This window comes from Dermacentor variabilis, unplaced genomic scaffold, assembly GCF_050947875.1.
Source record: "Dermacentor variabilis isolate Ectoservices unplaced genomic scaffold, ASM5094787v1 scaffold_12, whole genome shotgun sequence".
NCBI classification, from domain to species: domain Eukaryota; kingdom Metazoa; phylum Arthropoda; class Arachnida; order Ixodida; family Ixodidae; genus Dermacentor; species Dermacentor variabilis.
The window spans coordinates 490756-511412 of NW_027460280.1; the positions used below are offsets into that span (position 1 = coordinate 490756).

The 20657-nt window shown below is 46.8% G+C and overlaps 1 protein-coding gene and 1 non-coding gene across 3 annotated transcripts in view; one reads left to right on the forward strand and one right to left on the reverse strand.

Moving 5' to 3' along the window:
• LOC142566014 (mitogen-activated protein kinase kinase kinase 13-like) overlaps window positions 1-20657 on the forward strand; it is a 673242-nt gene that overhangs the window by 201656 nt on the left and 450929 nt on the right. The window lies entirely within an intron of this gene.
• Window positions 16626-16700, reverse strand: TRNAS-GGA (transfer RNA serine (anticodon GGA)). The gene has a single exon. It is a non-coding gene; the product is annotated as a tRNA-Ser (tRNA).

Consider the following 20657-nt stretch of genomic DNA (forward strand, 5'->3'; position numbering starts at 1 on the left):
ACGACCCCGCTACTCCCGCTCGCCTTCTCCCTCCCGTCGTCAATCTCGTTTGCCCCCGTCACGCCGTGCTCCTTCTCCGACCTACTCGCCGCACCGCCGACCGGAAAACCAGACAGTGCAGCCTCTGGAGGTGAAGCTGCAAAGACGACATTGGCTCAAAATCCTCGCTTCACCTTACCCATGAACAAGAATCTGTTGGACGTTCTCGTCGACAATGTTCCTGTGTGCGCGTTGATTGACACCGGGGCACATGTGTTCATTATGAATGCTGCTCTTCGCCATCGGCTCAAGAAAGTTCTGACGCCCGCCCCGAACCGATTTGTACAAGTCGCCAACGGAGGGACTGTGGCTATTGTTGGCATGTGCTCTGCCCGACTCACCATTGCTGAGAGACACACCATCGTTCTCTTCACCGTCATTGAGCATTGCCCTCACAAACTCATTCTCGGTCTGGATTTCCTTGCCAATCATTCGGCCCTCATTGACTGTTCGGCCGGCTCACTTCGCCTTGACTTGCCTCTTGCCAACCCTGTGGACCCGCCTCCAAGCCGTTTGAGCTGCATGGATTTTATTCGCCTGCTGCCTCAATCTGTGACGCACGTCGACTTGTCCTCACCAGCTGTACCTGACGGTAATTACGTAGTCGCACCAATTCCGGCAGTTATACTTACACATGGTGTTACCGGGCCGCACACTGTGCTGACAATTACTGGTGACCGCACCTGCCTTCCCCTTGTCAATTTCGCGCTAACCGCGCAAGTTCTGCCTCAGGGGATTTCATTGACTATAATTAGCGCTTTGCATGATGATGAGATCGAGCCATTCACAGTGGAAGATCGTCACAGCTCAGCCCATACCGTGACGTCATCGCACGGTACTGACGTCGACATTGAGAAGATGGTTTCTTTTGACCTTACACCTGTTCAACCTGAAGCCCTTTGCCGCGTTCTTGATGGCTATCACGACATTTTTTACTTTGACAATCGACCCTTAGGTCAAACGTCCGTCGTGACCCATCGCATAAACACTGGCGATGCAAACCCTCTTCACCAACGTCCATATCGTGTTTCTGCGTCCGAATGAGCTGTTATCCAAGAGGAAGTCAAAAAGATGCTTGCAAAGGACATTATCGAGCCTTCCTGTAGTCCCTGGGCTTCTCCCGTCGTACTTGTCAAAAAGAAGGATGGAACATGGCGTTTTTGTGTAGATTATCGCCACCTGAAGAAAATTACGAAAAAGGACGTCTACCCTTTGCCACGTATTGATGACGCTCTAGACTGCTTGTACGGTGCCACCTATATTTCTTCTATCGACTTATGGTCTGGCTACTTGCAGATATCCGTCGACGACATGGACCGAGAGAAGACTGCATTTGTTACCCCTGACGGCCTTTATCAGTTCAAGGTGATGCCTTTTGGTCCTTGTAACGTGCCCGCAACCTTCGAACAAATGGTGGACTCTTTGCTTCAGGGGTTCAAGTGGTCCACCTGTTCGTGCTATCTGGACGACGTCATCGTTTATTCGCCCACGTTTGACACGCATCTAGACCGTCTTTCAGCGATACTTGACGTGTTCCGTCCCGCCGGTCTCCAGTTGAATTCGTCATAATGTCACTTCGCTCGCCGCCAAATCACCGTCCTTGGACACCTCGTGGATGCCAGAGGCGTGCAACCTGATCCGGAAAAAATTCGCGCCGTTACGAACTTTCCTGTTCCGAAGTCTACCAAGGACATTCATAGTTTCGTAGGGCTGTGCTCTTATTTACGACGCTTTGTGAAGAATTTTGCGACCATCGCACGTCCTCTTACCGACCTCTTGAAGAAAGACGCCCCATTTTCTTGGGGACCTCACCATGCCGCATCTTTTTCGCAGCTCACTACTCTCCTTACCACGCCTCCAATTCTGGCCCACTTTGACCCGTCTGCCTCAACGGAAATTCGAACTGATGCCAGTGGTCACGGCATAGGAGCAGTGTTAGCACAACGCCAGCGTGGACATGATCACGTTATAGCCTATGCCTACCAACTTATATCACCCGCTGAGCGCAATTATTCAATCACAGAGCGCGAGTGCTTCGCTCTTGTGTGGGCTGTTGCGAAGTTTCGTCCATACTTGTACAGATGCCCCTTCTGTGTCATCACTGATCACCACGCGCCTGCTGGCTATCCTCGCTCAAGGACCCCATGGGACGACTCGCTCGCTGGGCGTTATGCCTGTAAGAATATACCTTCTGCATGGTATATAAGACGGGACGCTTGCACCAGGATGCCGATTGTTTGTCCCGCTACCCCGTCGACGAACCGGCTGATGCGGACGCCATCGCTTGCGTTTTCTCTGTGTCCCATTTGCTTGAAATCTGCAACGAGCAACGCCGCGATCCTTCATTACGAGCCCTCATCGACCATCTGGAGTCAACGCCTGGTGACGCCTCTCTCCGGATGTTTCTTTTTAAGGAGGGGACATTACACTGCCGCAATCTCGATCCACACGGCCTTGACCCTCTGCTTGTAATTCCGTCACACCTGCGTTCGACTGTTCTCCAACAACTTCACGACGCTCCCTTGGCTGGACACTTGGGCGTCTCGTGCACATATGACTGTGTATGCCGTCGATTCTTTTGGCCGGGTCTCGCCCGCTCCGTGCGGTGCTACATTGCCGCTTGTGAGCCCTGTCAGCGCCAGAAGAAGCCCTCCACACCTCCAGCTGGATGTCTCCAGCCTATCGACATCCCACCGGAACCCTTTTTCCGTGTTGGTCTAGACCTTCTTGGACCATTTCCTCTCTCGGGCTCCAGAAATAAATGGGTCGCCGTAGCTACTGATTGTGCTACGCGGTACGCAATCACCAGAGCCCTTCCGACAAGTTGTGCTACTGACGTTGCTGACTTTCTGCTCTATGACATCATTTTAGTGCACGGTGCTCCCCGCCAATTACTCACTGACCGTGGCCACAGCTTTCTGTCGGCAGTCGTCGAGGACATCCTCCACTCCTGCTCGACAAAGCACAAGTTCAGCACGTCCTACCACCCATGGACCAACGGCCTGACGGAGCGCCTCAACCGGACCATCACTAACATACTTTCAAAGTACGTTGCGACCGACCAGCACGACTGGGATCTTCACTTACCATATGTGACGTTCGCGTATAATTCATCGCGTCACGACACCGCCGGCTATTCACCATTCTATCTCCTATACAGCCGAGAACCCGCGTTGCCCTTGGACACTTTGTTGCCCTCGGCCACACGTTGAACCGCTGAATACGCCCGCGACGCGATCGCACACGCCGACCACGCGCGCCAGCTCGCCCGCACCCGTCTCGAGGCCTCACAGGAGCATCAGAGACGCCTCTATGATTGCCACTATCGCGACGTGCACTTTACTCCGGGTTCTCTGGTGCTTCTCTGGTCACCCATTCGACGTGTGGGCCTTTCCGAAAAGCTGCTGTCGCGCTACACTGGCGCATACCGTGTGGTTTGACAAGTGACCGATGTCACGTATGAAGTCAACCCCGCTGACCCGTCAGCGTCATCGTCGGCTGCAAGTGACATCGTTCAGGTGGCGAGACTACAGCCATACCAGACACCTTGCACCGCGGATGTGTAGATTAAGCACCGGGACGGTGCTTCTACTGCCGGGGGTGATGCTACGGAACAGCCGCCACAGTGAGGCTGCACTGAGGAGGAAGAAGACGACGTGGGCCCGCTTGATATAGCCTCACCATTTTGACCTTCCGTTAGCTTCCTTGTAACTAAATTGTATATAGTATTGGGCTCCAGCTACACGTAACAATATTACTTAAAAATAACTTTTCCAGTTATAAATTACTATAACCACCCAGAAGAAATAACCTAATTTCATCCCCCCTTCCTCGTTGCCCAGGCCCCTTCCACGAAAAAAGGAACCTACAGTGACATGTCAACCGGCTGCCACACGGTGCTGCCTCACATTCCTCCAACGACGTTGGATAGCACACCTTTCTATCCAATTCTACACGCTTGCCGCTAACACACCCCGCTCGTTGCCTCTCCCGCCCGCCTTGCCCCGTCTCCCCTTTAGAAGAACCCTACCTATATGTACTGTGTCAAGAAAAGCATATGTCGCCTTGAAAATGACAAGTCCGCTTGTTGAAACCTTGGCTCCCACTTTTACCTTGTTCTTGTTTTGCTCATTGTTTTAATTGCAATATGACATTTTGTCAAATCTTCATTTCTAGATGAGATATTTGAAATCTCCATTCAGTGATGTACAGTCGAAACCACTTATAACAATATTCAAGTGCCACAAAAATTCTATTGTTATAACCAAAATGAAAAAGAAAATTCAAAATGGGGGATGGCATAGCTATTTTGAGAAAACTATAATGGTGGGGTGGCCAGTTCTCCTCCCCACTACCTTCCTCCATCTGTCTTCTGATTGCGTTGACTCGTTTAACTCTGCTTCCTGCGCACTTTGATCGCGTTTTGTTGACAAGCCGCAGCGGTCGGCGTTCAAGAATGGCACTGCTATAACAAACGAGTCACGGGTGGCAAGTGAAATATGAGCTCCACCGAGGCATGGATTTGGTGGCCCCAAAAGGCACCTTTTAAAAAATGCGGGAAGGTTGGCACTGCAGCATGTCAACGTAAGATATCCAGAAGAAACGCTGGGACGAAATCGCCACAAGTGTCTTGCCACGTACTTCCCACTGGCTTGCACGAGAAAACTGCATGTCCGTCAGCCTTGCTTGTTTTACGCGAAGCTTGCCAACATCCTTCTCCAAGGCATCCAGGGGCTCCACGTAGTGAAGCAGAAGGTCCCTCGCGAAAACAAGCTCATGGGGGACCGAATCAGCTACAGGACTTCCCACGGGGACAGTGTTGAGGCAGCCTGCCCTACCGCATCAGCACTGCCATCGTGGCCGTCACTGTCGCTATCTGATGCAAGCACGTTCATGATGGTCGCCTCATCGGTTAGAAGCACTTCTTTTCCAAATTTATAGCAGTGCGTTTCGACAGATCAGCCAGGTTCTGTTTCAGCGGCGAGTCGAACGAGGCTGATAAACTACGTGGCCAAGAACGACTTTGACGCAGCGTGCAAAGACAAGCATGAGTGACTGAATCCGTTTGCAAATTGCGCAGAATGAGGGCCCAGCGAGTAATCTTAGAGCAGTGCCGGCAGCGTTGTCAGCTCAGTTGGGTCGGTCCATTCATGTTTCAGAGGGTGGTGCAGCGCAGAGCTATGGGCACAGCCCATTCGTGTTCAGAGGGGTGGGAGGGCGACGCAGCTGGCGTGCACCTCTCATGAGAGATGCACACCATTATAGTAACATTGTAGTAAGCGGGTTATTTCCCCATAGAAAACATACAAAGGTTGCTGGTGCAGCAGCTTTTCATTGTTATAACCTATATATTGTTAAAACCGGTATCGTTATAAGTGGGTTCGACTGTACCTGCATGCCAAATTTTATCAAGTTCATGAATAAAAAAAATTTGGGGGACCCTTGTCCCCCTTTAATGTGCGGCTAGCGTAAGCAATAGCATGCTCAATGCCATCTTGTCACTGCACGAGGACTGTACCAAGCCCGATGTGTCTGGCATAAGTAGCAGTTCAGTGTCTGCATCTTCATCAAAGTGTCCAAGTAAGGGCGGTGTCTGGAGGCGCTGCTAAAGCTCAGAGATGGTATTTGTTAGCTCTGGACTCCAAACAAACAGGATATGCTCCTTTTTTAAACAGGCTAGTTTCATGAGTTTGTGTGTGGATGTGAGATAATGAAGAGCGAGACAAAGAAGAAATGAAGTGGACCTCGAGACATGCAAAAGTGGAACTGGAAACGGAGAGACTGCAATGTGAAGGAAGTGGAAGGCGTGAATGAGGTGGCAGGGCTAGTGCAGATGTGTCTCCGGCTGTGCTCTGGAGATGGCAGTGGGCGGCTCACAAGGCACCCTGGAAAGGGGACCCAATGGTAACGCACCTGCCCACTGTCCCCCTAGAGTGCTTCAACAGTGCATCACAGTACCTGGGCAAGTTCCTGCTACAGTTCTGGCCTGTCCTGTGCCACAGAAGACAGCCCAGGCTTAACCAGGTTGCAACTTCTGTGCGACAGCGGCCACTAATGCACCAAGGCCCGTCCTGTGCTACGGCGGCTATCCATTCGTCGGGACCTGTCCTATGCAACAGTAGCCACCTGACAACCTGACCTGTCTTGTGCCACGGCGGCTGCCTTGACACTGCTACAACTGAGCTACAACATAACTGGTTAGGACTTAATTTCCAAGTAGGACTGTATATATTGTATCCCGTCGAACCTCAATATATTGAGCACGGATATATTGACTTATTGTGTATATTGAACACTTTCTATATCACCTGGGAAATCAAATGCATTTTTAATTTTTTATTTCGAATGGGGTCGGGCGTAAAATTGATGTATTGAACTCCGCCACCCCAGACCACATGTGCTCTGTTGTTGACAGGCAGCGAGCTTTCCCGCAACACCCTCGAAGTTAGTGGAGGGGCATTCCCGACTGCTGCGCACTATGGCTGCATACATCGATCGCACCGAGGGGGCCATTTGAATGTAGCAGCGCACGCACACGGCTGCTTGGCTAGTTCGACCACAGAATACCATATAAGCTTAGACAAGGGAAGCTGTACCTTCCATAGTGCAACGGAAATAAGAGTAGCAGTGGCATTGTGAACTAAAGTATGTGACCGAGAGATGGCACTAGCAAAACAAAACTAATATCATAATTATTACGTAGTGAGCAATATGGCAGCTATGGTAGCGGCTCGTGGTGCTCGTTGCGCTACACGCTTGCTGGTTTTGGGCATTTTGTTACTGCTTTCAGGGCAATTTTCGTGTGCACGGTAATCTAACATGACTACAGATATCTTTATTATGTCGCCAGATGACTGAAAGGCCTTAACTGGCAAAAAACACTTCAAACAAATAAGCTTACATTGTTTATTGTCGATGGTGAATGAGGCAGTACATGCCCACAATTTTTGTACAGGTCAGGTGGAGGTAATGCTGTCAGTCACTGAGTTTACAACACACAGAAACATAGATAGTCATCTATTTAATGAAATTGAAAGCTGAAATTGAGTTTTCTCATCGTGTTCGGCTAAAGCAGGGAGAACGAAGCTTCAGACAGTGATATTTGTGCTGGGCTACCCTCATACTTATATTGCGTACAGTGCTGCTTAACGTGTTTCATAGTATATTGTCTGCGTTCAACTATTTCACCTATATTAAAAAAATGAAACATAAAAAGGGCTCGGCAAAGATGTACTGCTAGCAAGATAAGCTCAAGCTGCAATGTCCCATTGTTTTCATAACACATTGGCGAGAGGCAAGAAGTCTAGGGGTAAAAAAACGTTATGCTAAATTTCACATCATACATTGTCTGCTCTTGATATTTCTGCTGCACATTTAGTGCTCAGATGCAGCAGTAAAGGCTTCAACACAAGTGGAGTACTTGTAGGAAAGCGAGGAACATTGTGGAGACAACAGTGCTTGCAAAGATCTTTACAAACAGTTTATGGTATCATGTTGAAAAAAAGATCTCTGTTTGTGTATTCAAACAAGTCAAAGAGGTAGCAAGGAGATGAACATTTCAATTGAGAAATCGTTTCAACAAGCAAACATATTTGTGAGGGCTGTGAGGAAGACGAGTTCCCATGCTGAGGGTTCCCTTGCTCGTCCACTGTTGATTGGCTGAATGTTAAGCCAAACTTACTCAGAGTATATTTCAAAAAGTTTTTGGGAACACACTGCTCAGGTTTGTCATCTGTTGTTTTAAGAGAAAGAAAAATTGTTTTTAGTGATTTGTCATGTTTTAGAAGTGTGTAGTAGGCCGGTTGTGTGCATTTGCTTTTTCTAGCTCTCTCTTAAGGTGCAGGGCTAGCCTAGTTATTGATTTCATGCAAACTGCACATGAGCCTTTTGTAGTTAACAAATGTAAAATAATGCGCGTATCCAGATCTAATTCTAATCCTAGCACTTACCATCTTAACAACATTCCCTTTGATTTCATCATGTTATATAAATATCTTGGTGTGCACATTACAAATAACTTAAATTGGACCATTAATATAAAGTATGTCATTAACAGTGCTGATCACAAGCTCGAGTACTTATGGCGCAACTTTTCCAAAGCACCGTCTACTTTAAAACTACAGCTTTACAAGACTCTAATATGCTCGAAACTTGAATACTGTATTTACTTGAATCTAACGCGCACTTTTCCCAAAAATTGCATGCACGTTAAAATCGAGTATGTCCCTAAATCTGCGTTGCCATATCACCATCGGCATTTCAAAAGTGCCACCTCATATGCGCTTCGAGCCTAGCTGCCGTAGCTTTCTCCATGTGCTGCAGTAGAGGTGCTTAGGCAATACTTCCTTTGGCTTAGGTTAGGGCGCTGTCCGTCTTCCCGTTTTCTGTGTTTGCTCTATCAGCATGGAAGTACTGTCTACAAAGACATGTCGACTTCATCACAGTGCTGCAATTAAAAGGAAAGCGATCACCTGTGCTGAGACGGATGGAAATCGGGCCGCATCACGGGCGTTCGAAGTTCCAAAAACTTGTGTGCGGGACTGCCGCAAACAGAAGAGGCGTTCTACACTGGCGGCTGCTACGCATGACGGGACCGCGCGGGCCCTATCTTGAACGTGTTCTACGATGGAGACAAGAGTGTACGCATGTAGGCGCACCGTGCTGTGTTCTCATCGCTTAGTTCGCGTTGAATCGAGAGGCCGCACAAAGATCAATTCCGTTGCTCCTGCTACCGCACTTCCTCGCTCCAGCATTTTGATAAAGAGTTTCCACAGTCATTGAGTGAGACGTGTTCATGTTTGCTTGTGTGGACGTTACACCATGCTTGTTAATTTAGCTAGTAAGCAAATGTTAAAATGTTTATATGGCCTATAGAACTACTATCTTTACTTTTCGTATAGCTGTCTACTAATTTGCTATCATAGTCGATGCTTTGCCTTTCGGGCAATACTGCGACTTTTTTTATTTATCGCAACTTTATGCATTGGGAGTAAATCTTTGTTTTTCCCAAAGGAGAGAAAGTTGTATTTCTGTATGAAAGAATGAGGTGTGCAGTACTCTAAAGGACTTTTCTTATTTTAGGTCATGGCAAATGGGTGCGCATTACAATAGAGAGAGTTTTTCCTTTCCTTTTTTTGGTTGTGAAAAACGGGTGCATGTTACAATAGAGGGCACGTTAGAATTGAGTAAATATGGTATGCATCTGCAATGTTGGATCCCAGTAGCGTTAATCTTATTACTCCACTTGGACTTGTACAAAATAAATCTACTCATTTCATTCTTTCTCATTATAACCGTACTGTGAGTTTAACCTCCATTGAAAACTAGCCTAGACTTATTCCACTAGCTAATCGCCACAAAGTTGCCCGTCTTTTGACAGTTCATAAAAGTTTCCATCACATCACACTTCATGACGACTTCGTACTGTGGCCTCAGTATGTTTCAAACCACGTGGATTATCGCAGTAAGGTAGGAATTCACTCATGTTACACGAAGTCTTTCTTTCAATCTTTCATCCCCCGTAAATCTTGGGATTGGAGCCACCTTCCCTCAAGTATGGTAGCCATCACCAATACCAAATTTTTTGCAAAACATTAGCTAACATTGTATACTCAGGAGAATCATTATGTTACCAGAACCCACTGCACTTGTTTCTGTGTTTGCTTTACTCTACTACTTTGTAACCACTTCCCTCTTGAATGCCATATGGCCCTGAGGGTAGTTTAAATAAAAGAGAGAATTATAGACTGAAGAGTGACTGCCAGGGTTTCAGTCAACATGAAGTATAATTTCCTCAAAACTGCATTGAGCGTTTCTGAAGGTTTTAAAATTATTTGCATTTTCATGAAACAAATTAATGTTGTGAGGGAGCATGTGATACTTGGTGGTAATGCCCGTCAAGCAGATTTGCAAAGAGCAGATGACAGAGTTTGTGCATTAGCAAGTAGGGGCTTGCTAAATTGTTTCTTTTGTGGTCGTCATGGCTATAACGACTCGAAAAGAGACAAGTTGGCGCTCAATGTGTTACTTCTCCGGTTGTTATAAAACGCCCTTAGATGCAAGTAAGCTTGTATGTAAAATTTAAGCATTCCCGGTCGATGCAATACAAAACTGTAGGCCACTGCTTTCCTAATAGGGCTCACACCCCTCTATTTGGTGAACTTGCAAACATTTCATGGTGAGCCACAAGAGGACCTGTTGCCATTATGGCGACCGTTGAGCCCCTTAAGGCTTGGCATGGGCAGATTACAGACCAGTAATCTCTCTTTTGTCTGTCTTCCTGAAAAGAGTCATATCATAAGAAGCCAACAAACACTGACACAAAGGACAACAGGGGGAATTACTTGTGCTTAATAAATAAAATAAAGAAACGATAAATTAATGGAAATTAATGTGGATGAAAAAACAACTTGCTGTTGGTGGGAACCGAACCCATAACCTTCGCATTCTGCGTGTGATGCTCTACCAATTGAGCTACCGCAGTGCCGTTTTCCCATCCACTTTCTTGGGTATTTTTGTGTCCTAGTAGAACCCTGGGAGTGTTAGCCAGTGCTAAAGCCCCTGCATCTACGCGCCACCCCCGCTTTCTTAAGTAGCGACAACCTTTGTTGTGCGACGCCTTTTCCCCTCACACCAAATCCGGTTCCGGTATTTCCGGTTCCGGCATTTCCGGTTTAAAAATTTCCGGTTCCGGCGTTTCCACTTCCTGTAGTTGCGCTGCGGGAATTTCTGCTTTGACTGCTGTTAGACGATGGTGAGACGCCCGCGCGTGCTTAGCAGAGCTGCGGCAGTCACCATAAGAAGAATGCAAAGGGGACAAGCTGGTGTATTCCGCTGAAGTAGTAGTTCGCTGTCGCTGTTGTCCAAATGCACGAAAAATGGCAGTGGTCTCCAAGCGCCCAGGCACTACATTCCACTGTACTTTGTCGCGCGTGCCACAACCCGTCGCAGGTTGACGCGGAGCAGCGAACACGAGCAGATCGCTGGTTACAGTAGGCGGTAGTTCTTGGATGTAATCGCATTCACAGTTTCAACCGCAGCTCGTGCAATTAAAGCCTCTCCAGCGGCGCGAAAGTAAACAACGCTAAAAAACAAAGTGTCACCACAGAACACCTATACAAACTTAGAGAAGGGAAACTGTACCTTCCACAGTGCTACGGAAATAAGCGTAGCGGTGGCGTCGTGAACTAAAGTATGTGACCACAGGTGGCGCTGTACAACAGGAAACGGAAACGGGGTTTTGCACAGTATGGTCGCTTTACCTACTGGGTTCTGGTTGCTGCGCATCGATCGTGCTCTCGCCAGTTAGGTTGCTGTGTGGCAAACGTAGCGCCTACATATGTATGTAGGCACTACGTTTGCCACACAGCAACCAAACTGGCAGGAGCACGATCAAGGCGCAGCAGAATATATGTAGCGCTGAGTCATATCGAGTTAAGGCACACTCTGAACTGACTTTTAAGGGCATCCCGAGCGGTTTTTCGTTTATTACGCCGCCGTACCCCGAGTTGTGCCGCCGCGCTCCAGCTGTTGCATTTTGTGTAGGGCTACTGACAGAGTGCGGTTTCCAGGTGGCACGATGGCCTCGACTGGAATAAACGCACACACCAAAGATTGAGTAAGCTTGAAAATATTTTATTTGCATTCTACAAGTACAACAAAAAGCACACGTCTACGTATCCACACAAACGCGGTTACATAGTCAAAAACATAGTCAAGAAATGGCTCATTAATAAGGGTAGCACAAACGCACAAGAAAGAAGACCTAAGCAGCTACAAAACGTACAGTCGGCTGCTAAACATAATAATTTCCCTGTCACCGCGTGTCACTTTTATACAGCATCTTTAGAGCACTACCAGGCCGGGTAATTTGGCGGAAAGAACGCAACAGCTTACGGCCGTCAGCTGCCTCTTCCTTACGGGTGTCATAATTATCCTAATCTCCGCATCAACGTCGTGCAAGTCCGCATACAGGTATCTGTATCTGAACCATATGTGCCAACTTAATACATGTGTAGTGAAATTATGATAACCACTGCATCTTATCAAATGTATTGGTTTTGCAAATGCGCATTACAGCTGACGGAACGACATACTGTAAGTGAAGCACAAGAGAACAAGGACAAAAGGAGGATGAAACACTTGAAGAATTCGTAGGCGTACAGCAAACAAGCGATGACGGAGAACACACAATGATGCATCGGGTGTTCTGTGACATCGGTTTGCGTACTTACGGTGTTATGGAGATCAACGGCATAAAAACGTACCTTCAAGCGTATTCCGTCAACCTCCGCCGCATTCATTATGATAATCAACGCCTAAACAAAATGAGGCACTATTTTTTGCCAAGAGTAGACCTCTTTACAGCAAGTCTGCGTAATGACTCGCAGACGAAACCAGCATGCTTTCGAAAATGTTTTACCGCCGTAGTATTCGAACGCCAACGGCCAGGAAACACATCGATACCAATAGGCTGTCGGCTGTCGGTGGTTAATCAAGTACAAAAACCTTGACGCTATGACTAAAAAGCAGCTTCAACAACCAAATTAAAAAAAATCGACTGCCTATTTGCCTGAGGTAAAAAAACATCCTTAGACACCTGGATTGTTCATGTCAATGGTTTGTGTAAATTAAAAAATTCAGCATGTTCAGCGCCCCTAGCAGAGAAAGCACAAATTAAAGTATTCGACCAAATTACAGTAGCTACACTTGCGCGCTTACGCTGAAACGCGCCTCGATTGATTTTTCGCCCTCTGTGGCCATTTGTTGAACTTGAGAGTGTGCGGGGCCTGGTGTCACTTCCACTCGGAACAGGAAGCTGCAGCTACGTAAGTTCCGCTTGACGCCGGAAGCTAAGGGGGTGAGGGGGAGAGGGGCGTGGAGGAGGAGGGCAGGTTGGCGGTACTTAACCTGGTCGGCGGAAACGTGTATGGAGGGGCTTTAGCCAGCGCCACCACTCACAGACCTTGGCGGCGGATGTGGAACATTCTTTTTGGTGCAGACGTCATGAGAGCGGGATCGTTTTGGTTGAAGGCAACTGGTCAATAAACCCACACATGCTACCTGAAGGCATCAATGTTGCCGGATTCGAGACCCTCGTTATGAAATAAACAAAAATAAAGGGGGTTAACTGAGGGGCCGGATTTTGATTAGTCATATCATAAGAAGCCAACAAACACTGACACCAAGGACAGCATAGGGGAAATTACTTGTTTATTTATATATAATATTATTTATTTATATTAAATTACGTTTATTATCCAGTTGCCTTCACCCAAAACGATCACGCTCTCGTGGCGCCTGCGGCAAAAAGGACGAAAAGGACGTTCCACGTCCGCCACCAAGGTCTGTGAGTGGTGGCACTGGCTAACACTCCCAGGGTTCTACTAGGACACATAAATACCCAAGAAAGTGGATGGGAAAACGGCGCCGCGGTAGATTTGTTGGTAGAGCATCACACACGAAATGCGAAGGTTGTGTGTTCGGTTCCCACCGGCGGCAAGTTGTTTTTCGTCCACTTTACTTTCCATTAATTTATCATTTCTTTATTTCATTTATTAAGCACAAGTAATTTCCCCTATGTTGTCCTTTGTGTCAGTGTTTGTTGGCTTCTTATGATATGACAATAAAAATCGGGCCCCTCGGTTAACCCCCTTTCTTCTCGTTTATTTCCTGGAAAGAGGAATGATGAAGCTATGACAAGCATGCAAGTAAAAAAATGGTGAAACATAGGTGAAGTGTTCAGAAACATACCTTGCTAGGATTCTGGGCTAGTGGTGACACATTCACTGTTGACTTGTGCGTCCAGAGACATGAGAGTCCAAAGTGGCGAACAAATATGAGCAGGGTCTTGCAAGCTCTAGTAGAAAGAAAGAAGAGCCTCAATTACTATGGCGGAAGTGTGGGTGAGTTTGTGATTCATGTAAGACTAAGACCAGTGCATAAAATGCTCCATGACAGAAAAGCACATACACACAACACTATTTCGAGTGTACATTTCTTTCAATGATGTCCTTGTGCAAGCTTTGCTTAGTGAAGCCTGGATTAGGTGAAATTGTTTGCCAGCTACTACGTAATAAACACAGTAATCTTGTTATGGACCAAATGCAATTAATCCAACTATCACTGGAAGTATATTTGCACTAATGTGCAGTCAATTTATCGCAGCACATCATTCATGTAGAAACAGCCAAAACTATTTATTGTTTATGCTGTACTCAGTGTTGGAAATTTTAGCAACATGGCAAAATAACAAAAGCTTTGTTTGAATTCACTTTGAAGAGCAATAACTTTATAATTATTATTTTCCACCTTAGGAAATGGCTACTGGAATCTGCTTTATCCGCCTCGCATGCGAAGAAATTCAAAGTAGAAAATGCGCAACAGTGTTTTTTTACTCACTGGTCCACACACCACGAGGCTGCAAGGTTAATCCATTTTCGTGGGTAGCTTCCAAACGAACTGGGCTCGGTTCCAGCAGCGAATTTTCACGCTAGCTAGCACAATTTTTAAAAGCAACACATCGTTACGCGGCCATATGCAGCAGACCACTCGCGACAGAAGCCGTGCATGCACCCGTTATGGCAGTGAAACGCCACAGCTGATAAAATTCACCGTCTTTAATATGTTCGCTTGGTGGCGGCTATTGAATGTTGGACGCATAAACTGACTGAGATAATATTGTTATCTAATTAAAATGAACCTGCGTGATTCTTTTTAAAGAAAACAACCACCTCATTTGCAAACGTTACCACTGTACAATTTGAATCGATAAACAGCACGTACTGCAATCGATAGCAGTGGGCTGCTGCTTATCACACGTCAGTGAGGCCTCAAAACTTTTATTCAAGTAATAACGTACCGACTTTAATAAGAGAAGCCCAATAAAAACAATTGTCTACTTATTTTATAACAAAATGACATGTTAACCATGTTTGTCGGTTATTATATGTACATCTATAGATCAAATATTTAGCTGCTTTGAGCGGCCCCAGCAGAAAAAATGCAAATTAAAGTATGCAACCAAATTACAGTAGCTCCACTTGGGCGCTTCATGCTAGAATGCACCGTGGTTGATTTTTCATCCTCTGTGGTGATCGCTGGAACTTGAGAGTGTGCGGGGGCTGGTTCGACAATGTCAGCGATGCATTGCATTTGTTGCATTGACTCCTCCTCGGTGCCACGCTCTGCACCTGCCACGCCTTGTGAGGAATGACGGTTTGCATCCACAAAGACATGTGAAAGCGTGCGCTTACTGGGCTCACTCATAGACGCCTTGGCAGACACCACCTCATACTTTGTTATTGCCAGTGTTTCAAAATGCTTCGATTGATGGTCGTGGAGATCACAGCGGAAGTAGCGGCTGAATGAAGACACTGCCGAGGTTGACCCGCAATCACTGATGTTGCTCCGCTCCCGACTTCAACTGAGGCTGTAGCTGCTTTGGCCCTTCTTCGCTGCTGCTGTGGCGTAATAGAAGGCACTGGCCTATTGCTTGTGGATTGTTTAGACTATGTTGACGATGCCGTGGTTAAGCACACAGCTTCCAGTAAGAAGCAGGCTACACTGCTGCAGTACTTTCAGCCAAATAAATAAATACTTTGTGTGAAGCTTCAAGTCAGTATTTACTTTGCCATGATTGGAGCGTGATCGGAAATTGTTGTTCGGAGCGTGCGTTCGGTTATGTGGCATGCAATTGGCCTAGGCCACGCCTTGAGATGTTCATTTGAGGGATCGCCAGCCGTTTGTGTGCAGGCGCGAGTGAGAAAATCTGGGGGCTTTTGCTTCTTGAATATATGACTCTGCCTAGGCAGTACGGAGGAGGTTTCTTTCATTTGTTTGTCCCCAGACATGCCGGCATTGTGTAGTGTGGTCGAATTTGTTTAGTTACGCTCGGACGCTGGCTGCCCGTGCAGTGAGGCAGTGGGTGCGGACGACCCTTGGTGATCGCTGTGTCTGAAGGGGCAATGTTCTGACTGGCGTATATGTCGCAGGTCACTTTTTTCGTTGTGACGATAGATCGGATTTTTTACAAGCACTGCTCCAGGAGGGCACATGTAACCGGCAAACAGAGGCCTCAGGAGAGCACCTGTGGTTATAATAAAGCAGGCGGCACAAGATCTCCAGGGCACCCAAGGGGTAGTGGGGGGATCAAAGCTGGAAGCAGAGCGGCCTGTGGGCTGGGGCCGTGGAGGCCGAAGCGCCCCAGGGGGTGTTCGCATAAAAAAATTTTGTGATACTGGACAGCCGATGTTATACACCCCTGGCACACACAGGCCTCGGCAAGCTCCAACCCATGGACCAGTTCGGGTTCTAGCTTTGGTGTCCCCTTTGCTGCTTTGGCATTCTGGAGGTGCCGCCAATAATGCGAAATAATGACCCGTTACAATTGGTAAAAAACACGATTTAATAAATATAATTATGTCCAGCCACCAACTTGTGATGCTAAGTTCAGCGCTACTGCGCCCTGCGACGTTTTTCAATTTGACGTAGTAGTTCAGCGGAAACCCGCAAGGTAGAGAGAAGTAATGAATAAAGGGAAAATGAGACATCCACCCGTTTAAAGGCCTCATAGTTGAAGAAAAATTCGTCCTGGTCCGGGACTCGAACCCGGGACCACCGCCTTTCCGGGGCAGCCGCTCTACCATCTGAGCTAACCAGGCGGCTAGCAGATGGCAGGGCGAAGTCGAATTTGTCGACAACACAAAGCTACTACGTCAAACTCTTGCCTTTGCTTCGTGTTGTCGACAAATTCGACTTCGCCCTGCCATCTGCTAGCCGCCTGGTTAGCTCAGACGGTAGAGCGGCTGCCCCGGAAAGGCGGTGGTCCCGGGTTCGAGTCCTGGACCAGGACGAATTTTTCTTCAACTATGAGGCCTTTCTTTCGAGGAACCCGTATGGGTTTCCTTTGTAGCAATTGCTACGAACGGGTGGATGTCTCATTTTCCCTTTATTCACGACGTTTTTCAATATATGCGGCCCGGTCTCTACTATGGTCGCCACCGCCATCACAGAAACATCTGTGATGTTATTTACAAGGTACAACGCCGTAAGGCGTCAGAAAGCTATGATCCGCCACGACTGACTTAGCATGAGTGCTGCAGGTGTGAAACAGTCTGTCCGACACAGCGGTCACCAAATCGGGCGGCACTGCCCGCTGCTTCACCTATTTTACAGCGCCAGCAGCCAGCATCCGAGCGCAAACTCGACCCCACTACATAATGCCGGCATGCCTGGGGACAAACTAGGACGAACGCCTACAACATGCTCTAGGAAAACTCCTCGGTAGTGCCTAGGCAGAGTCATATATCCAAGAAGCAAAAGCCCCCAGATTTTTTCTCTCGCGCCCGCTCTTACTCGTGCCTGTGCACAAACGGCTGGCGATCCCTCTAATGAACGTCTCATGGCCGCGTCGACTTCGTCGGCCGTGCGAAATCAGCGTCGCCTAGGCTAATTTGCAGTGCAACTGAATGCGCACTCCAAACAACAATCTCCAATTGCGCCCTTGGTTCATCGATTGATTTGTAGAAGTTTTTGATGCATTTTTACGGGATTTTATATGTAGAATTTTGGCTATATCAAACTATTTCGTGATCACCGCGCTGCTCGATATATCGAGGTTCGAGTGTAGCTTGAGGGTTCCGAAGTGTGTGCATTGTTTGTTTTGAGTTGTTTTGTTTGATGTTTGTTTTTTCAGTTATAAATGTTCATCTTGCACGTGTGGCTTGTCTACGTCTGTCTCTAGTTTGCTGGAATTCGTGACAGTCAAGGTTCTGCGATCTTGCAAAAATTATTCACAAAGCGTCTGTAGTATGCGCAAAGGTCCAAGAAGCGGCGCAGATCATGTTTGTTGGTTGCTGGTAGAAATGCAGCAACAGCTATACTCTTTTCTGGGTCTGGCTGAATGCCATCACGACTAACAATGGGCCAAGCAACTTCAGTTCCCGATAACTGAAATGACATTTTTCAGGTTTTAATGGTAGTCCTGCAGAGCGTATTGCAAGAAACATGGACTGAAGTCGCAAGTGTTGCTCAAATATCTGAGAAAAAACAATGACGTCATCTAAATAGACGAAACATGATTCCCACTTAAGACCTGACAACAAGGTGTCCATCCTCCTTTGAATTATCGCGGGAGCTGAACATAATCTGAAAGGTAGCACTTCAATTTTGTACAGGCCGTTGGGGGTTATGAACGCAGTTTTTTCGCAATCACGTTCATTTCATAAATTCAGTGAGAAGTATCAGGCATGTTGAAGGCAGTCTAGAGTCTCTTGGCTCTGGACTCCAAGCAAACAGGATATGCTCCTTTGTTAAATGGGCCACTTTCATGAGTTTGTCTGTGGATGTGAGATAATGAAAAGCGAGACAAAGAAGAAGGGAAGTGGACCTCGAGACATGCAAAAGTGGAGCTGGAAACGGAGAGACCGCAATGTGAAGGAAGAGGAAGGCGTGAATGAGGTGGCAGGGCTAGTGCAGATCTGTCTCCGGCTGCGTTCTGGAGATGGCAGTGGGCATCTCGCATGACACCCTGGAAATGCGGGGAAGAATGTAGGCATCTTTTTTTGTCACCTTGTTCAGTTGGCAGTAATCCATACAAAACCAAAGAGTGCCGTCCTTCTTTTTCACAAGCGCAACAAGGAACGCCCATGGGCTGGTTGAGGGTTGAATTACGTTGTCATTGAGCATTTGCTTCACTTGATAATGAATCGCCTTTTGCTCCTTTTCTGACACTTGCTAGACGTGCTGACGCATGGAGATTAGAGCGCTTTGCGATGTGGGTCTATTTTACTTTTGGTGTAGATGCAATGCAAAGCAATCACTGAGCATGCATAAAAAACTGCATGAATGCTCTTTCTGTGTGGCTGAGAGCTCAGGATTTACATATACTGCACTGGCAACTGTGCTCTCTTTTTGATGACAGCACAATGACAGCTCCAGTGTTGTCGATCCTAATGCATCGACCTAGAGAGCCACTGACCTTCTACGAACCATCGATTGAGGACCTGGAAAGCTGGCTGGAGACCTATAGAAGGTTTGCGACAGTCAGTAACTGGAGCTGCAATGAACAAGTTGCACCATCTCTATTTCTCTTAGGATGATGCTGCTCGGACATGATTTGAGAATTGAGTGTTAAGCCTAATGACATGGAACCTGTTTCGCAGCACCTTTCCTCAGACCTTCACAAATGTCGTATAGTAAAGAGAAAGGGCTGATGTTATGCTGGAAAGCCAAATACAGTTACTGAAGGAGAACATTGCCATCTTTACGGAAGATATGACCCATTTTTTCCGCCGCAATGACCCATCGATTCCTCATGCGAGGCGTAAAGCAAAAACTCTTTGCTGGGCTCGTGTACAACTTGCTCAAGACTGTAGTAGAGTTTCTAACAGAGGTTACGACGATTGAGAGAGCACTGGAAATGCATACTAAACAATACAATCGCCGCTCGATGCCAGACTGTGCAGAAGTGCAAGCAGTATGCTCCAACGACCTGCAGGAGACGATAAGAGTAGTTGTGCACATATAACTACGAAGAATGTTCTCAGTGTCGCAGCCCCAGGTTGCATCTATTGCTGACATCATTTGGCCAGAAATACAACACTCATTGTGATTCCCTGAACCGCTGAAGCCCCAGCAGAGAGCGATGACCTAAGCCGCCATCACATACTGTCAGGTCCCCCCGCCACATTCGTGCCAGAGCCCCGTAGCACCACAATTCCACTGGCACACACCACAGTACCTGCAAAGGGCGTCTGTGTCAGCAGGCATTTATTTGTTTATTTATTTATTTATTTCAAAGTACCTTACAGGCCCCAAGGGGAGCATTGAGTAAGGGGGGCATCATTGAACAAATAACAAAAGAAAACAGATACATGAACGCAAAAATGTGAGAGCTAAAAATGTTTATAATGATCATGTGCTTGCAAAACAGTGTAACACATAAAACCGCTAAATCAATACAAAGAGTTGTTGGGAAAGGAATGAAAAGTACAATTCACAGTAACATAAAAAGCGATGTAAGACTCCCGCAAAGTAATGTACATAGCGCGAGCACATAAAGGAAACAAAATTGAAACAACAACAAAAGAAAGTCATGACCCATATGTGACACGTATGAATGACATCACATATGTACAGATGAATATATTTGTTATGATGAAGACTGTAAATTCAGTAGTCTGAATTTGTCATTGCTCATTTGAGCGACAGTGCTGTTAGGAAGCGAATTCCATAATTGAATCGCCCATGGTAGAGCCGAGAAGTTAAATGCGTTTATGTTGCCATAAATGCAAGTGAGGCTTAAATCATTATAAAGTCGTTGGGATGTGCAAGACGCGCGTTCCAGTGGCAAGTTTGATGGATTCATTTGGTGAACATATCTATGGAGCAAGGACAGGAGTGCTACGTCACGTCGGCTACTCAGTTATTGAAGGGAAATGTCAAGTTTTATTTGAGTAATGCTCTTGACTGGTAGCTGTAATTTCGGGAAATAAATCGACTAGCTCGGTTTTGGATGGCTTCTAACATGCGAATTAAGTATTCATGGTAGGGAGACCATACAAGGGACGCGAACTCAAGCTGAGGGCGTACAAATGATATGAATGCTAATTTACGGA